Source organism: Molossus molossus, unplaced genomic scaffold, assembly GCF_014108415.1.
Source record: "Molossus molossus isolate mMolMol1 unplaced genomic scaffold, mMolMol1.p scaffold_m16_p_12, whole genome shotgun sequence".
In the NCBI taxonomy this organism is placed as follows: Eukaryota; Metazoa; Chordata; class Mammalia; order Chiroptera; family Molossidae; genus Molossus; species Molossus molossus.
In genome coordinates, this window is record NW_023425347.1 from 8,132,577 (window position 1) to 8,145,809 (window position 13,233).

The 13,233-nt window shown below is 40.3% G+C and overlaps 1 long non-coding RNA gene across 4 annotated transcripts in view; it reads left to right on the plus strand.

Annotated features, from left to right (window-relative positions):
- The window catches only part of LOC118626345, a 209,221-nt gene that overhangs the window by 11,522 nt on the left and 184,466 nt on the right, over nucleotides 1-13,233 (plus strand). The window lies entirely within an intron of this gene.

Below are 13,233 nucleotides of genomic sequence, written 5' to 3' on the forward strand. Positions count from 1 at the left end.
CAGAGCTAAGCGGAAGCACAGGCGGACCACTTCGGTCCCACCTTCCCTTTGAGGCCTCGTGAGGACTCCCCATCTCGGGCGGGAGCTCTAGTTTTCTAGATCCTTAGGGGACCTTTCTGCAGAAAAGATCCAAAAAAGAACCTCAGTTCCATTTTTTGTGTGTTTGTCTTATTTTCCCCTATCTACTTCATTGAAAAATATGACTTTAATGCCGTACATTAGATGAGGCTTTTACAAACAGAAATAGATATTTTTAATGAGCAGGCCCGAATATGTACATACAAATCTCTGCTCTTCCAATGAGCACAATAGACTTCTGAAAGAGGTGCTGCTATTGTTCAAACTTTTCGGCCCTCTTTTCCTGAAATTACATTTGGAATTTGCAGCACATTCTTTCAAGTATTTTCAATTGTGAAAATTTGTTACACTCTTGACTTTAAGAAAAGTGACTAAAAGTCGATTGAAACCAAGTTTAGTGATTAACTAAACTGAGAAATATCATTTCGGGCTTAAAATGACCTGTGACTATAAAATAAGGAGGTAGAATGTCTTTTATTGCCCTTACAGTGGCTCTGGGGGTAACGGTTTCCTTTGGAGCAGAGAGAGCTGCCGAGGGGAGGGGAGGAGCCTGGCCCTGACAGGCAGTGTGAGCTTGGGCTGTCACTAGCTTGTGAAGAGCTTTCCTTCCTCTCCAGCTCCACTTTACAACCTATTCTCTTTTTGATCTTTGCTGAGCGTTTACCCTTCATTTTCATTTAATGAGAGTGACAAGTGTCCAAACCCCAAGAGAAATTGGAGGGGAATTTAAATCATTCCTGGCCTCCATGTCCCCCATAAAAAGGGACTCTTTATATTTGCTTTTACTCAGAGAGGCCTAGCTTTCCAACCATGGTAAGAAAAAAAGGATTAGAAAACAAAGTCAAAACAGTGTCCTGTTCTTCTGGGCTCTCTCTTTCACATGTCTTATTGTTCCTCCTTTCAAAAACGTGACCCTGTTCTTTTCCCCACCTAATTGACTCTCAGGGTGTGAAATCCTGCTGGTCCTGATTTGGCAATTTTCAACCCAACTGCACCTCTATCAATTGTTAGGGATCTTCAGTTACCTCAGATTAACATACTAATCAGCCACTTAGGCTACTTAGGGAAAATAACTCTGGAAGCTCCTCGCCCTCTTCTAATTACCAAGGCCCACAGATTTTGGACTCCATCCCAAAGTCTCTCCTTTCCTCCTTCAAATCGATTTTTCACTTGCTTCCATTAGTGTCTGCACTGAAATTCAGCCTCACTGTTTGAAGTTCTCTGTTGCTAAGAGATGCTGTTTCGCATCAAACCCAAGTGTCAACTAACACTAATTAGGGCCTTCATGTACCTTTGCAAAGAGCCACTGTGCTTATGCCCAGGCCAAGGAGGAATAGGTTCTTTTCATGTGTTTTAATAGCAGTCTGAAGATCCAGCGGTGGTCCGTCAAAATATAAGAAGGGAAGAAGCAGCTTGCTGAGGGTGAGCTTGTTAGTGTATCTGCCAGTGCACCACGACTGGTTTTCCTCCAGGACAGCACAAAATGAATAATTTCTCCCTTTCCTGGGCAGGAAAACCACTTTTGAATGAAAACAAATAAAGAAGCTAAATGGAACCTCTAGTCTTCTACTTTAAGCCTCTGTTTTCTGGGAGAGAAAATGGAGGCCTAGGCAAATTGAATTGTCTGACCTAAATCAAAAAGTTTCTCTGAGGCCAACCTGGGACTAAAGTGCAGTTAGCTGTCTGAGTCCCAGTTACTGAATTCCGGATGCTGCCTCTCTAGAAATGGAATGTGTGTAGAATATGGTACAATCAATAACAGAACTACTGGTACACAATCAATAGGGTGTTTTCCCTGATCATCCTCCAACTTTATCTCTCATAAACAAATAGCTTATATGTATTAAAATAGTTTTTTTTCTGAGTTCCTCCCTGAAACTTTAAGCTCTGAGTATCCTTCATATTTTGTACCGAGTAGGGGCTAAATAAATGGTGCACAAAGGGAACCTGCTATCCCACAAAGAACCACATGGACACGCCTGTTAGTACCAATTAATTTTGTTAACTGAGGTGAAAGCAAGTTCCACTATCTTCCACCTCTTTTATTTTGATGAAGTTGACTTATTTTTAAAAAATCAATGCAATATTTAAAGTAACCTAAAATCCAAAATAAAAATGTTACCCATTCAAAGTTTCACTTTATCTCTGGAACTTAATTACTATTTGAGTCCTCAAAAGAGGGGCAATCCTTCTGGGAAGGCTAGCCTCTTGTGAACTCTATGCTGCTTGACATTTTTAAACCTTTTTAAAAATGTCTGAGTCTTTTTTCCAATCAGCCTCTGACTGCAGCACTCAGAGTTAAGGAAGAGCTAACTTCTGTTTCCAGGGAATCGTTTCCCACACATGGGAACTCTGCGCAAACAAGGCTTAGACAACCCGGCTCCCTGACACAGCCCGGACTCAAAGGTTGTTGCTTTCTGTGGGAGCTTGTCACACTGTGTGGACTTGACTGGGGGCTATGAGGCTGAATGGAGAAAGACGTCCTCTTTCTTTCTGACAACATAATTAAAATGCTAGATCAACATGTGAAAGAGTTTTACAAAGTTAAAAATGGTGCAAATACTCATTATTATACAAGTACACAGAGGTTCAATGACTGAATGTCAGGGAGATGACTACTGGTGGAGAAGGTAATGTTTCTCCCAATGGGATTGGGGTCACTTTCTGAGAGGGGTAGAAGTTGGACTTTTCCTTGAGGCAAATGAGCACCAACTTGGGGGAGTCTGACCTCATGCTTTGGGCTTCTTACATCACCCAAGTCTTATGCAGAGGCTCCTCCCATCTCTTGATTCCTTTGGGTGTTAATTGTTTATTATGTTTAAAACATGTGTAGTCAGATGGTGCATGTAGAATGAGATGTTTCTACTGCTTTTCTGACTTTACCCATCTTAAGAAAAAACTAGCCACTTGATAAAAATATGTTTGGTCCAGGTAACTGAGGACAGGACTCACTGTTCACTCAGGCCTCCCCCCTCCATGATGGCCTCTGACCAGTAAAAGTTGACTCTCATGGCGACTTCCTGTTTTCTACATCTACAGGTGGAAATTATGGGGTTAATTCAAATTTAAAACACTTTAAAACATCACTTTATCAGTCAGCGATGGTCAGAGATTTTAAGGTGGTCATTATTTTCACTGGGTTCCTGGGATTGTTTTCTCAGCAAAAGAAACAAGGTTATTTTTGAAGGTTCCTATGGACACATTTTTGTTCCTGGGACACATTGGAAAACTCCTAACAATGCAAGGTAGGGGGATCACACAGAGCCTGTCCACTTTAGGTCAGAAGCTCTTTGCTTGGGGTTTGTGGATAATGAAACTATATAACTATGTGTGTTTATCTGGGGAGAAGGTCCATGTCTTTTGTTAGGCTTTGAAATGGTGCCAAGACTTCTCAAAAGAGTACAAGTTCCTGAATGGAGATATCTTTTACATCAACTTAGAAAAATATGTCATTAAAAACAAGTACTTTGCTGATAAAAAATGTAAATATGTACATTTTAAAAATGTGACTAGCCCGGCCGATGTGGCTCAGTGGTTGAGCATCAACCCATGCACCAAGAGGTCACCAGTTCAATTCCTGGTCAGGGCATATGCCCAGGTTGTGGGCACAGTCCCCAGTCGGGGGCATGCAGGAGGCGGCCAATCGTGTTCTCTCTCATTGATGTTTCTATCTCTCTCTCCCTTCCTCTCTCTCTAAAATGAATAAATAAATAAAGAAAAAGTGGATAATTTTAAAGTAAATTTACTTTCTTTTATATTTAGAACTGAAAATTGTGTAAGTAATTAATTTCGTGTATTAAAGTGCTCCAGAAGCAGCCACTCACACTCCTCGAGAAGTTTAGTGGATGATGGCCTCACTGGTGTCTAACAGGAGAATCTTCACTAATCCATAACACATTCATCGAACCTATGCCCTGTGCCATGTACTGTGAAGGGCAAGTGCCCCAAAGCTATAAGGACTGATAAGAAATTCACAGTCCAGTTAGCAAAAAACAATAATGTAGTAGGTGCACTTAAGAAATCATAGAACAGACAATCCTTGATGTTTATCAAACTGAGCTTTGGGAGTTAGCTAGGTAATAAGCACAGTGGGCAGGGGGATGGAGGCAGTAGGAGCAAGTTCACAAGCCTGCCGAGAATTCAGTGAACATAGGTATTACCTGGAGCGTGATAAATGGCAGATTCTGAATCTGCAGATCTGAGTGGGACCTGAGGATCTTCATTTTCAAGAAGCCACTAGGTGATCCACTGTTGGCTCACCCCAATTTGAAGAGGAGAAGAGGTTTACCAGACCATTTGGAGACCAACGAGTAGCTCAGGGTGGCCAGGGCTCAGAGAGGAGCTCAGTATGCCTGGAGAGTGGCACTCTCTCTGAAGTATTTCAAACATACAGAAAATAATGTAAGTATGTACTATGCAGATTTTATACATGTTGACATATCTGGTTCATGTTTTTCTTTTGTTCAATTTTTATTAATTTATTTTTGTTACACATGTTTCTCCTCCCCCCCAACCCCCTCCTCCCCATCCTGCTCCCCCACGCCCCTAGCATTGTTGTCTATGTCCATTGGTTATGCATACATGCATATAAATCCTTTGGTTCATCTCTTCCATCCCCCTCCCACCCCCTACTCTGAGGTTTCTCAGTCTGAACCATACTCCTTTCTATGTCTCTCAGTCTATTTTGTTCATCAGCCCACCTTGTTCATTATATTCCACAAATAAGTGAAATCAAGTGGTATTTGTCTTTCTTTGATTGGCTTATTTTGCTTAGCATAATACTCTTGAGGTCCCTCCATGTTGTTTCAAAGGATAAGAGATCTTTCTGTCTTACAGCTGCATAGTACTCCATTGTGTATATGTACCACAGCTTTTTTATCCATTTGTCTACTGATGGACACTTGGGCTGTTTCTAGATCTTGGCGATTTTAATAGTGCTGCTATGAACATGGGGGTGCATATATTCTTTCTGATTGGTGTTTCAGGCTTCTTAGGATATATTCCTAGAAGTGGGATCACTGGGTCAAATGGCAGATCAATTTTTAATTTTTTGAGGAAACACCATAGTGTTTTCCACAGTGGCTGCACCAGTCTTCATTCCCACCAGTAGTGTACTAGAGTCCCCTTTTCTCCACACCCTCACCGGGACTTATTTTATTTTTTTTCAGTATTTTGTTACAATATTTTTATAAATTTGTTTTTGTTACAGATGTTTCATTTTTCCCCCATTGACACCCTCCTCCCCATCACCCCCGCCCCTTCCCCAGCTTTGTTGTCTATGTCCATTGGTTATGCGTACATACATATAAGTTCTGTGGTTTATCTCTTCCCCCTCTTCTCAGGTTGGTCAGTCTGTACCCTCCTTCTATGTCTCTGTGTCAATTTTGTTCTTCAGTTTGTTTACTTTGTTATATTCCACAATGAAGTGAGATCATGTGATACTTGTCTTTCTCTGCTTGGCTTGTTTTGCTTAGCATAATACTCTCGAGGTCCCTCCATGTTGTCTCAAAGGATAAGAGATCTTTCTTTTTTACAGCTTCATAGTATTTCATTGTGTACATGTACCACAGCTTTTTTATACACACATCTACTGATGGACACTTGGGTTGTTATAAGATCTTAGCTATTATAAATAGTGCTGCTATGAACATAGAGGTACATATATTCTTTCTGATTGGTGTTTCAGGCTTTTTAGGGAATATTCCTAGAAGTGGGATCACTGGGTCAAATGGCAGTTCAATTTTTTTTAACTTTTTTTTTGGTATGTGCCCCTAGTGGGAACCGAACCCGGGACTCTCTGGTCCACAGGTCGATGCTCCAGCTGCTAAGCCAAACTGGCCAGGGCCGATTTTTAACTTTTTAAGGCAACACCATATTGTTTTCCTTACTGGCTGCACCACTCTGCATTCCCACCAGCAGAGTCCCCTTTTCTCCCCACACTCACGAACACTTGGTGTTTGACGATTTGTTGATGGTAGCCATTCTGACAGGTGTGAAGTGATACCTCATAGTTGTTTTAATTTGCATCTCTCTGATGATTACTGATGTTGAGCATTCTTTCATATGTTTCTTAGCCATTTGTATGTCCTGTTTGGTGAGGTGTCTATTTAGGGCCTCTGCCCATTTTTTAATTGGGTTCTTTGTCCTCCTTTTATTGAGTTGTATGAGCACTCTATATATTTTGAAAATTATTCCTTTATCTGATGCATCATTGGCAATTATGGTCTCCCATATAGTGGGTTCCCTTTCCATTTTGATGATTGTCTCTTTTGCTGTGCAGAAGCTTTTTCGTTTGATGTGTTCATTTTTTCCTTTGTTTCTCTTGCCTTAGGTGTTGCATCAGTGAAAATTCTGCTGAGTATGATGTCTGAAATTTTGTTGCCTACATTTTCTTCTAAAAATTTTATGGATTCACAAGCTACATTTGAGGCTTTTATCCATTTTGAGTTTATTCTTGTGTATGGTGTAAGTTGGTGGTCTAGCTTCAATTTTTTTTCAAGTAGCTGTCCAATTTTCCCAACATCATTTATTGAAGAGACTGTTTTGACTCCACTGTATGCTCTTGCCACATTTGTCATATATTAATTGAGCATATTGTCCTGGGTCAATTTCTGGGTTCTCTGTTTTGTTCCATTGATCTATCTGCCTGTTCCAGTGCCAGTACAAGGTTGTTTTGATTACAGTGACTTTGTAGTATAACCTGACATCTGGTAATGTGATCCCTCCTACTTCATACCTTTTCTTCAAGATTACTGTGGCTATTCGGGGTCATTTTTGGTTCCATGTAAACTATTGGAGTCTTTGTTCTAATTCTGTGAAATACGTTGTTGGTATTTTGATGGGAATTGCATTGAATCTATAGATTGTTTTGGGTAGAATGGACATTTTAATGATGTTAATTTTTCCAATCCATGAACAAGGTATGTGTTTCCACTTTTTTATATCTTCCTCTATTTCTTTTTTCAATGACCTGCAGTTTTCTGTGAAGAGGTCCTTTCTTTGATTAAGTTTATTTCTAGGTATCTTAATTTTTTTTGCTGCAATGGTAAATGGGATTGTTTTTTTAGTTTCTCTTTCTGTGAGTTCAACATTGGTGTATAAGAACGCCATCAAGATACTGACGTTAATTTTGTATCCTGCTACTTTGCCAAATTCATTTATTAAGTCTAGTAAATTTTTGATGGAGTTTTAGGGTTTTCTATGTACAATATTATGTCATCTGCAAACAATGACGGTTTCACTTTCTCCTTTCCAATTTGGATCCCTTTTATGTTTTCTTCATGTCTAATGCTGTGGCTGATTTCCAGTACTATGTTGAATAAGAGTGGTAAAAATGGACATCCCTGTCTCGTTCTTAAGGGGAATGTTTGTAGTTTTTGCCCATTGAGTATGATGTTGGCTGTAGGTTTTTCATATATGGCTCTTATTATGTTGAGATATGATCTCTCTATTTCCCCATTGCTGAGAGTTTTTCTCAGAAATGGGTGCTGGATTTTGTCGAATGCTTTTTCAGCATCTATTGATATGATCATACGGTTTTTATCTTTCATTTTATTTATGTGGTGTATCACATTTATTGATCTACAAATATTGTACCATCCTTGCATCCCTCGCAACAATCCCACTTGACCATGATGAATAATTTTTTTGATGTATTGCTGGATCTGATTTGCTAATATTTTGTTAAGGATTTTGGCATCTGTGATCATCAGGGATATTGGCTTATAGTTTCCTTTTTGTGTAGTGTCTTTACCTGGTTTCGAATTAGGATTATGCTGGCCTCATAAAATGAGTTTGGAAGTGTTTTGTCTTCTTAGATTTTTTGAAATAGTTTGAGGAGAATAGGTGTTAGATCTTCTTTGAATGTCCGGTAAAACTCCTTCATGAAGCCATCCGGGCCTGGGCTTTTGTTTGCTGGGAGTTTCTTAATTACATCTTCAGTTTCCTTTGTTGTTATTGGTCTGTTCAAATTTTCTCTCTCTTCCTGGTTCAGTTTTGGGAGGCTGTGTGTTTCTAGAAATTTGTCCATTTCTCCTAGATTGTCCAATTTGTTGGCATATAATTGTTCATAGTATGTTTCGATGATCCTTTGTATTTCTGTTGTGTCACTTGTTACTTCTCCTTTTTTGTTTCTGATTTTTATTTGGTTTCTCTCTTTTTGTTTCTTGGTGAGTCTGGCTAAAGGTCCATCGATCTTGTTTATCTTTTCAAAGAGCCAGCTTTTTGTTTCATTGATCTTTTGAATTGTTTTTTCAGTTTCTATGTTGTTTATTTCTGCTCTGACCTTTACTGTTTTCTTCCTTCTACTAGCTCTGGGTTTTTCTTTTTGTTTACTTTCTAGTTCTTTAAGTTGTAGAGTTAGAAAGCCAATTAGAAATTATTATTTTTTTTTTATCCTCACCTGAGGACATTTTTCCATTTTTTTGTACAGATAGAGTGGGAGGGAGAGAGAGGAAGAGAGAGAGAGGGAAACATCGATGTGGAAGGGACACATCGAGTGGCTGCCACCTGCACAACCAACCAGGGCCGGGGACAAACTGCAACTGAGGTACATGCCCTTAGCGGGAACCGAACCCGGGTCTCTCCGGACCACAGGCGGACGCTCTAACTGCTGAGCCAAACCGGCCAGGGCGGAATTATTCTTGTTTCCTGAGGTAGGCCTGTAGTGCTATGAACTTCCCTCTCAGGACTACTTTCGCTGTGTCCCACAGATTTTGTGTTGTTGGCGGATGCTCTAACCGCTGAGCCAAACCGGCCAGGGCGGAATTATTCTTGTTTCCTGAGGTAGGCCTGTCGTGCTATGAACTTCCCTCTCAGGACTACTTTTGCTGTGTCCCACAAATTTTGTGTTGTTGCATGTTTGTTTACATTGGTTTCCAGGAAGTTTTTAATTTCTTCCTTGATCTCGTTAGTAACCCATTCATTGTTTAATAACATGCTATTTAGCCTCCAAGTGTTTAAATGTTTTTGTGTGTTTTTATTGTAATTGAGTTCTAGTTTCATGCTATTGTGATCTGAGAAGATGCTTGATATGATTTCAATTTTCTTGAATTTGTAGAGACTTGCTTTGTGTCTTAACATGTGGTTTATCTTTGAGAATGTCCCATGTGCACTTGAGAAGAATGTATAGTCTGCAGCTTTGGGGTGAAATGTTCTGTAAATATCAATGAAGTCCAACTGATCTAGGCCGTCTTGTACGGACTCTATGTCCCTGTCCATTTTTGTCTAGAAGATCTATCTAGTGGTGTCAGTGGCGTGTTAAAGTCACCCATTATGATTGTATTTCTATTGATCTCTCCCTTGAAGTCCTCCAGAAGTTTTTAGATATATTTTGGTGCTCCCGTATTTGGTGCATATATGTTTACCAGGGTTATATCCTCTTGTTGGATTGATGCTTTTAATATTATGTAGTGACCTTCTCTGTCTCTTATTATGGCCCTCGTTTTGAAGTTTATGTTGTCAGGTATGAATATTGCTACACCAGGGTTTTTTGTTTTGTTTTGTTTTGTTTTTCATTTTCATTTGCTTGGAAATTTTTTTCCATCCCTTCACTTTCATCCTGGGTGAGTTGTTTTGTTGTGAAGTGGGTCTCTTGTAGACAGCATATATATGGGTCATGTTTTCTTATCCAATCAGTTACCTTATGTCCTTTGATTGGAGCATTAAAGCCATTTACAGTTAAGGTAATTATTGATAGATAATTAGTTGCCATTTTAATTTTATGCCTGTGTTCCTCTCTCTCTCTCTCTCCTCCTCCTCCTCCTCCTCCTCCTCCTCCTCCTCCTCCTCCTCCTCCTTCTTCTTCCAACAGTCCCTTCAGCATTTCTTGCAGTGCTGGTTTGGTGGTGGTAAATTCCCTTTGCCTTTTCTTATCCCTGTATCTCTTTATTTCTCCTTCAATTGTGAATGATAGCCCTGCTGGATAGAGTAGTCTTGGATTCAGACCCTTGCCTTGCATTACTTTGTATACTTCATGACACTCCCTTCTGGCCTGCAGCGTTTCTATTGAGAAATCAGCTGATAGTCTAATGGGAGCTCTTTGGTAGGTAACTTTCTTGTCTCTTCTTGCTTCCTTTAAAATTCTATCTTTGTCATTAATGTTTACCATTTTTTATTATGATGTGTCTAGCTGTGGGTCTTCTGGGGTTCATCTTTCTTGGGACTCTCTGTGTTTCCTGGACTTGTGTGACTTTTTTCTTCACCAGTTTAGGGAAGTTTTCTGTCGTTATTTCTTCAAACAGTTTCTCTATTCTTTTCTCTGATCCTTCTTCTTCCGGTACCCCTATAATGTGAATGTTGTTACATTTTGTGTTGTCTCACAGCTCCCTTAAACTCTCCTCCTGCTTTTTAAACTTTTATTTTTCCATTTGCTTCTCTATTTGGGTGTTTTTCTCTACCTTGTCTTCTAAGTCACTGATTTGGTCTTCAGCTTCTTTTAATCTACTATTGAACCCTTCTATGGTATTTTTGATAACAGCTATGCCATTCTCGATTTCCTCTTGATTTTTATGCATAACTTCTACCTCTTTTTTTTTTTAAAGCTGAAGTAGTTCCTAGTGAGCTCTTCATAATTCTTATTAAGTTGCTCGTAGTTCTCATCAAATTGTTTGAGCACCTTTAAATCATTGCTTTGAATTCTTTATATGACGAATTGCTTTCTTCCATTTTCTGTAGTTCCTTTTCTAGTGATTTCTCTTTTTCTTTCCTTTGGGTGTTGTTTTTTGTCTCCCCATTTTAGCCATCTGTATCTCTAGATCCAGTGAGGGATGTTTGGATGTGTAGGCAGCTTACTGTATACCAAATAAGGCTACTGTGCCTCCCAGACTGTTCTGTTGTGTGTCGCTTCTTGCCTGTTGTAGATCCTGGAGGATTGATTACTGGGGGCTGGTATTGGTATGTCCTGGTAGGTGCTGCTGCTGGATTGCATGGGCCCCTCTGAAGCTGTGTTTCCCTCTGGTTGCTGGTTCCATCTGTAGTTGTATTGCTCAGGCCCTGCTCGCACCATGGGCAGCTGGGTCACACAGGTCTGTCTGGAGCCCCGGCTCCACAACCCTCTTGTGGGCTGTTGGGTTGCACAGGTTTACCTGGAGCTCTGGCTCCGCACCAGTCTTGTGGGCCGCTGGGTAGCACAGGTCCTTCTGGAGCCCCAGCTCCACACCACTCTTGTGGGCAGCTGTGTTGCATCTGTGCCTATGATGCCCCAGGTCCTGTCACTGGCAGCTGGGGAGTGCTGCTGCCCAGTGGGGCTCAGCTCCTGCTCAGCCTTTTCTGTAGCTTTTGGGGATGATTCTCTGCTGCTGGTCTGTACTTCTGTTGCCTGGGGATGGATATCTGCTCCCCAGCATCTGTTGCTGAGGTATATCTCAACTCTAATTGGGCTGCTACTCTGGGGGATGGTGCTGGGCTCCTGGTCATTTGCAGTTTCTGCCACAGGCACCTTGACTGCTCCGCTACTGTACACTGGTCTATGTTGACACAGAGTGCCCACTGGATTGATGGTGCCAGGTACACTGGTGGGCTCAGGTTGCTGGGCCTTAGTCACTCACACTGCCTCCTCCAGGGAAAACCCGGGATCTTCCAAAATGGTGGGACCTCCCCATGGTGCAGGGAGAGGCGCCCTGAAGAGTCGCTTACCATAGTAGCCAGCTGTTCCCCGTTCCTGAGCAGGAACCTTCTGCTCTGCGTCTCTGCACTACAGAAGTTTGGTCATCCACCTTCACAACCACTCACCCTCTCTCACACACTAGCTCACTCTCTCATGCACTCATCCTTCCTCTGGCCCTGCCTGTTGCCATAATCTCCCCTATTATTTGATGATTTGTCAATGGCAGCCATTCTTGCTGGTGTGAAGTGATACCTCATCCTTGTTTTAATTTTCATCTCTCTGATGATTAGTGATGATGAGCATTTCTTCATATGTCTCTTGACCATTTGTATGTCCTATTTGGTGAGGTGTCTATTTAGCTCCTCTGCCCATTTTTTAATTGGATTCTTTGTCTTCCTTTTGTTGAGTTGTATGAGCACTCTATATATTTTGGATATTAACCCCTTATCAGATGTATCATTGGCAATTATGCTCTCCAATACAGTGGGTTCCCTTTCCATTTTGATGGTTGTTTCTTTTGCTGTGCAGAAGCTTTTTAGTTTGATGTAGTCCCATGTGTTCATTTTCTCCTTTGTTTCTGTTGCCTTAGGGGATGTATCAATGAAAATTCTGCTGTGTATGATGTCTGAAATCGTGTTGCCTACATTTTCTTCTAGGATTTTTATGGATTCATGGGTCACATTTAAGTCTTTTATCCACTTTGAGTTTATTCTTGTGTATGGTGTAAGTTGATGATCTAGTTTCATTTCTTTTGCATGTAGCTGTCCAATTTTCCCAACACCATTTATTAAAGAGGCTGTCTTTACTTCACTGTATGCTCTTGCCACCTTTGTCAAATATTAATTGAGCATAATGTTTTGGGTCAATTTCTGGGTTCTCTATTCTATTCTATTGATCTATATGACTGTTCTTGTGCCAGTACCAGGCTGTTTTGATTACAGTGGCTTTGTAGTATAACCTAATATCTGGTAATGTGATTTCTCCTACTTTGTTCTTTTTTTTTCCCCCCAATATTGCTGTGGCTATTTGGGGTCTTTTTTGGTTCCATGTAAACTACTGGAGTGTTTGTTCTAGTTCTGCAACATATGTTGTTGTTATTTTGATGGGAATTACATTGAATTTATAGATTGCTTTGGGTAGTATGGACATTTTAATGATGTTAATTCTTCCAATCCATGGACAAGGTATGTGCTTCCACTTTTTTATATCTTCCTCTATTTCTTTTTTCAATGTCCTGTAGTTTTCTGAAAATAGGTCCTTTACTTCTTTGGTCAAGTTTATTTCTAGGTATCTTATTTTTTTTTTTGCCATGATGGCAAATGGGATTGTTTTTTTCGTTTCTCTTTCTGTGAGTTCATCATTGGTGTATAAGAACGCCATCAATATCTTGACGTTAATTTTGTATCCTGCTACTTTGCCAAATTCATTTATTATGTGTAGTAGATTTTTGATGGAGTCTTTAGGGTTTTTTATGTATTATATCATGTCATCTGCGAATAATGACAGTTTCACTTCCTTTTTTCCAATTTGGATCCCTTTTATTTTTTCTT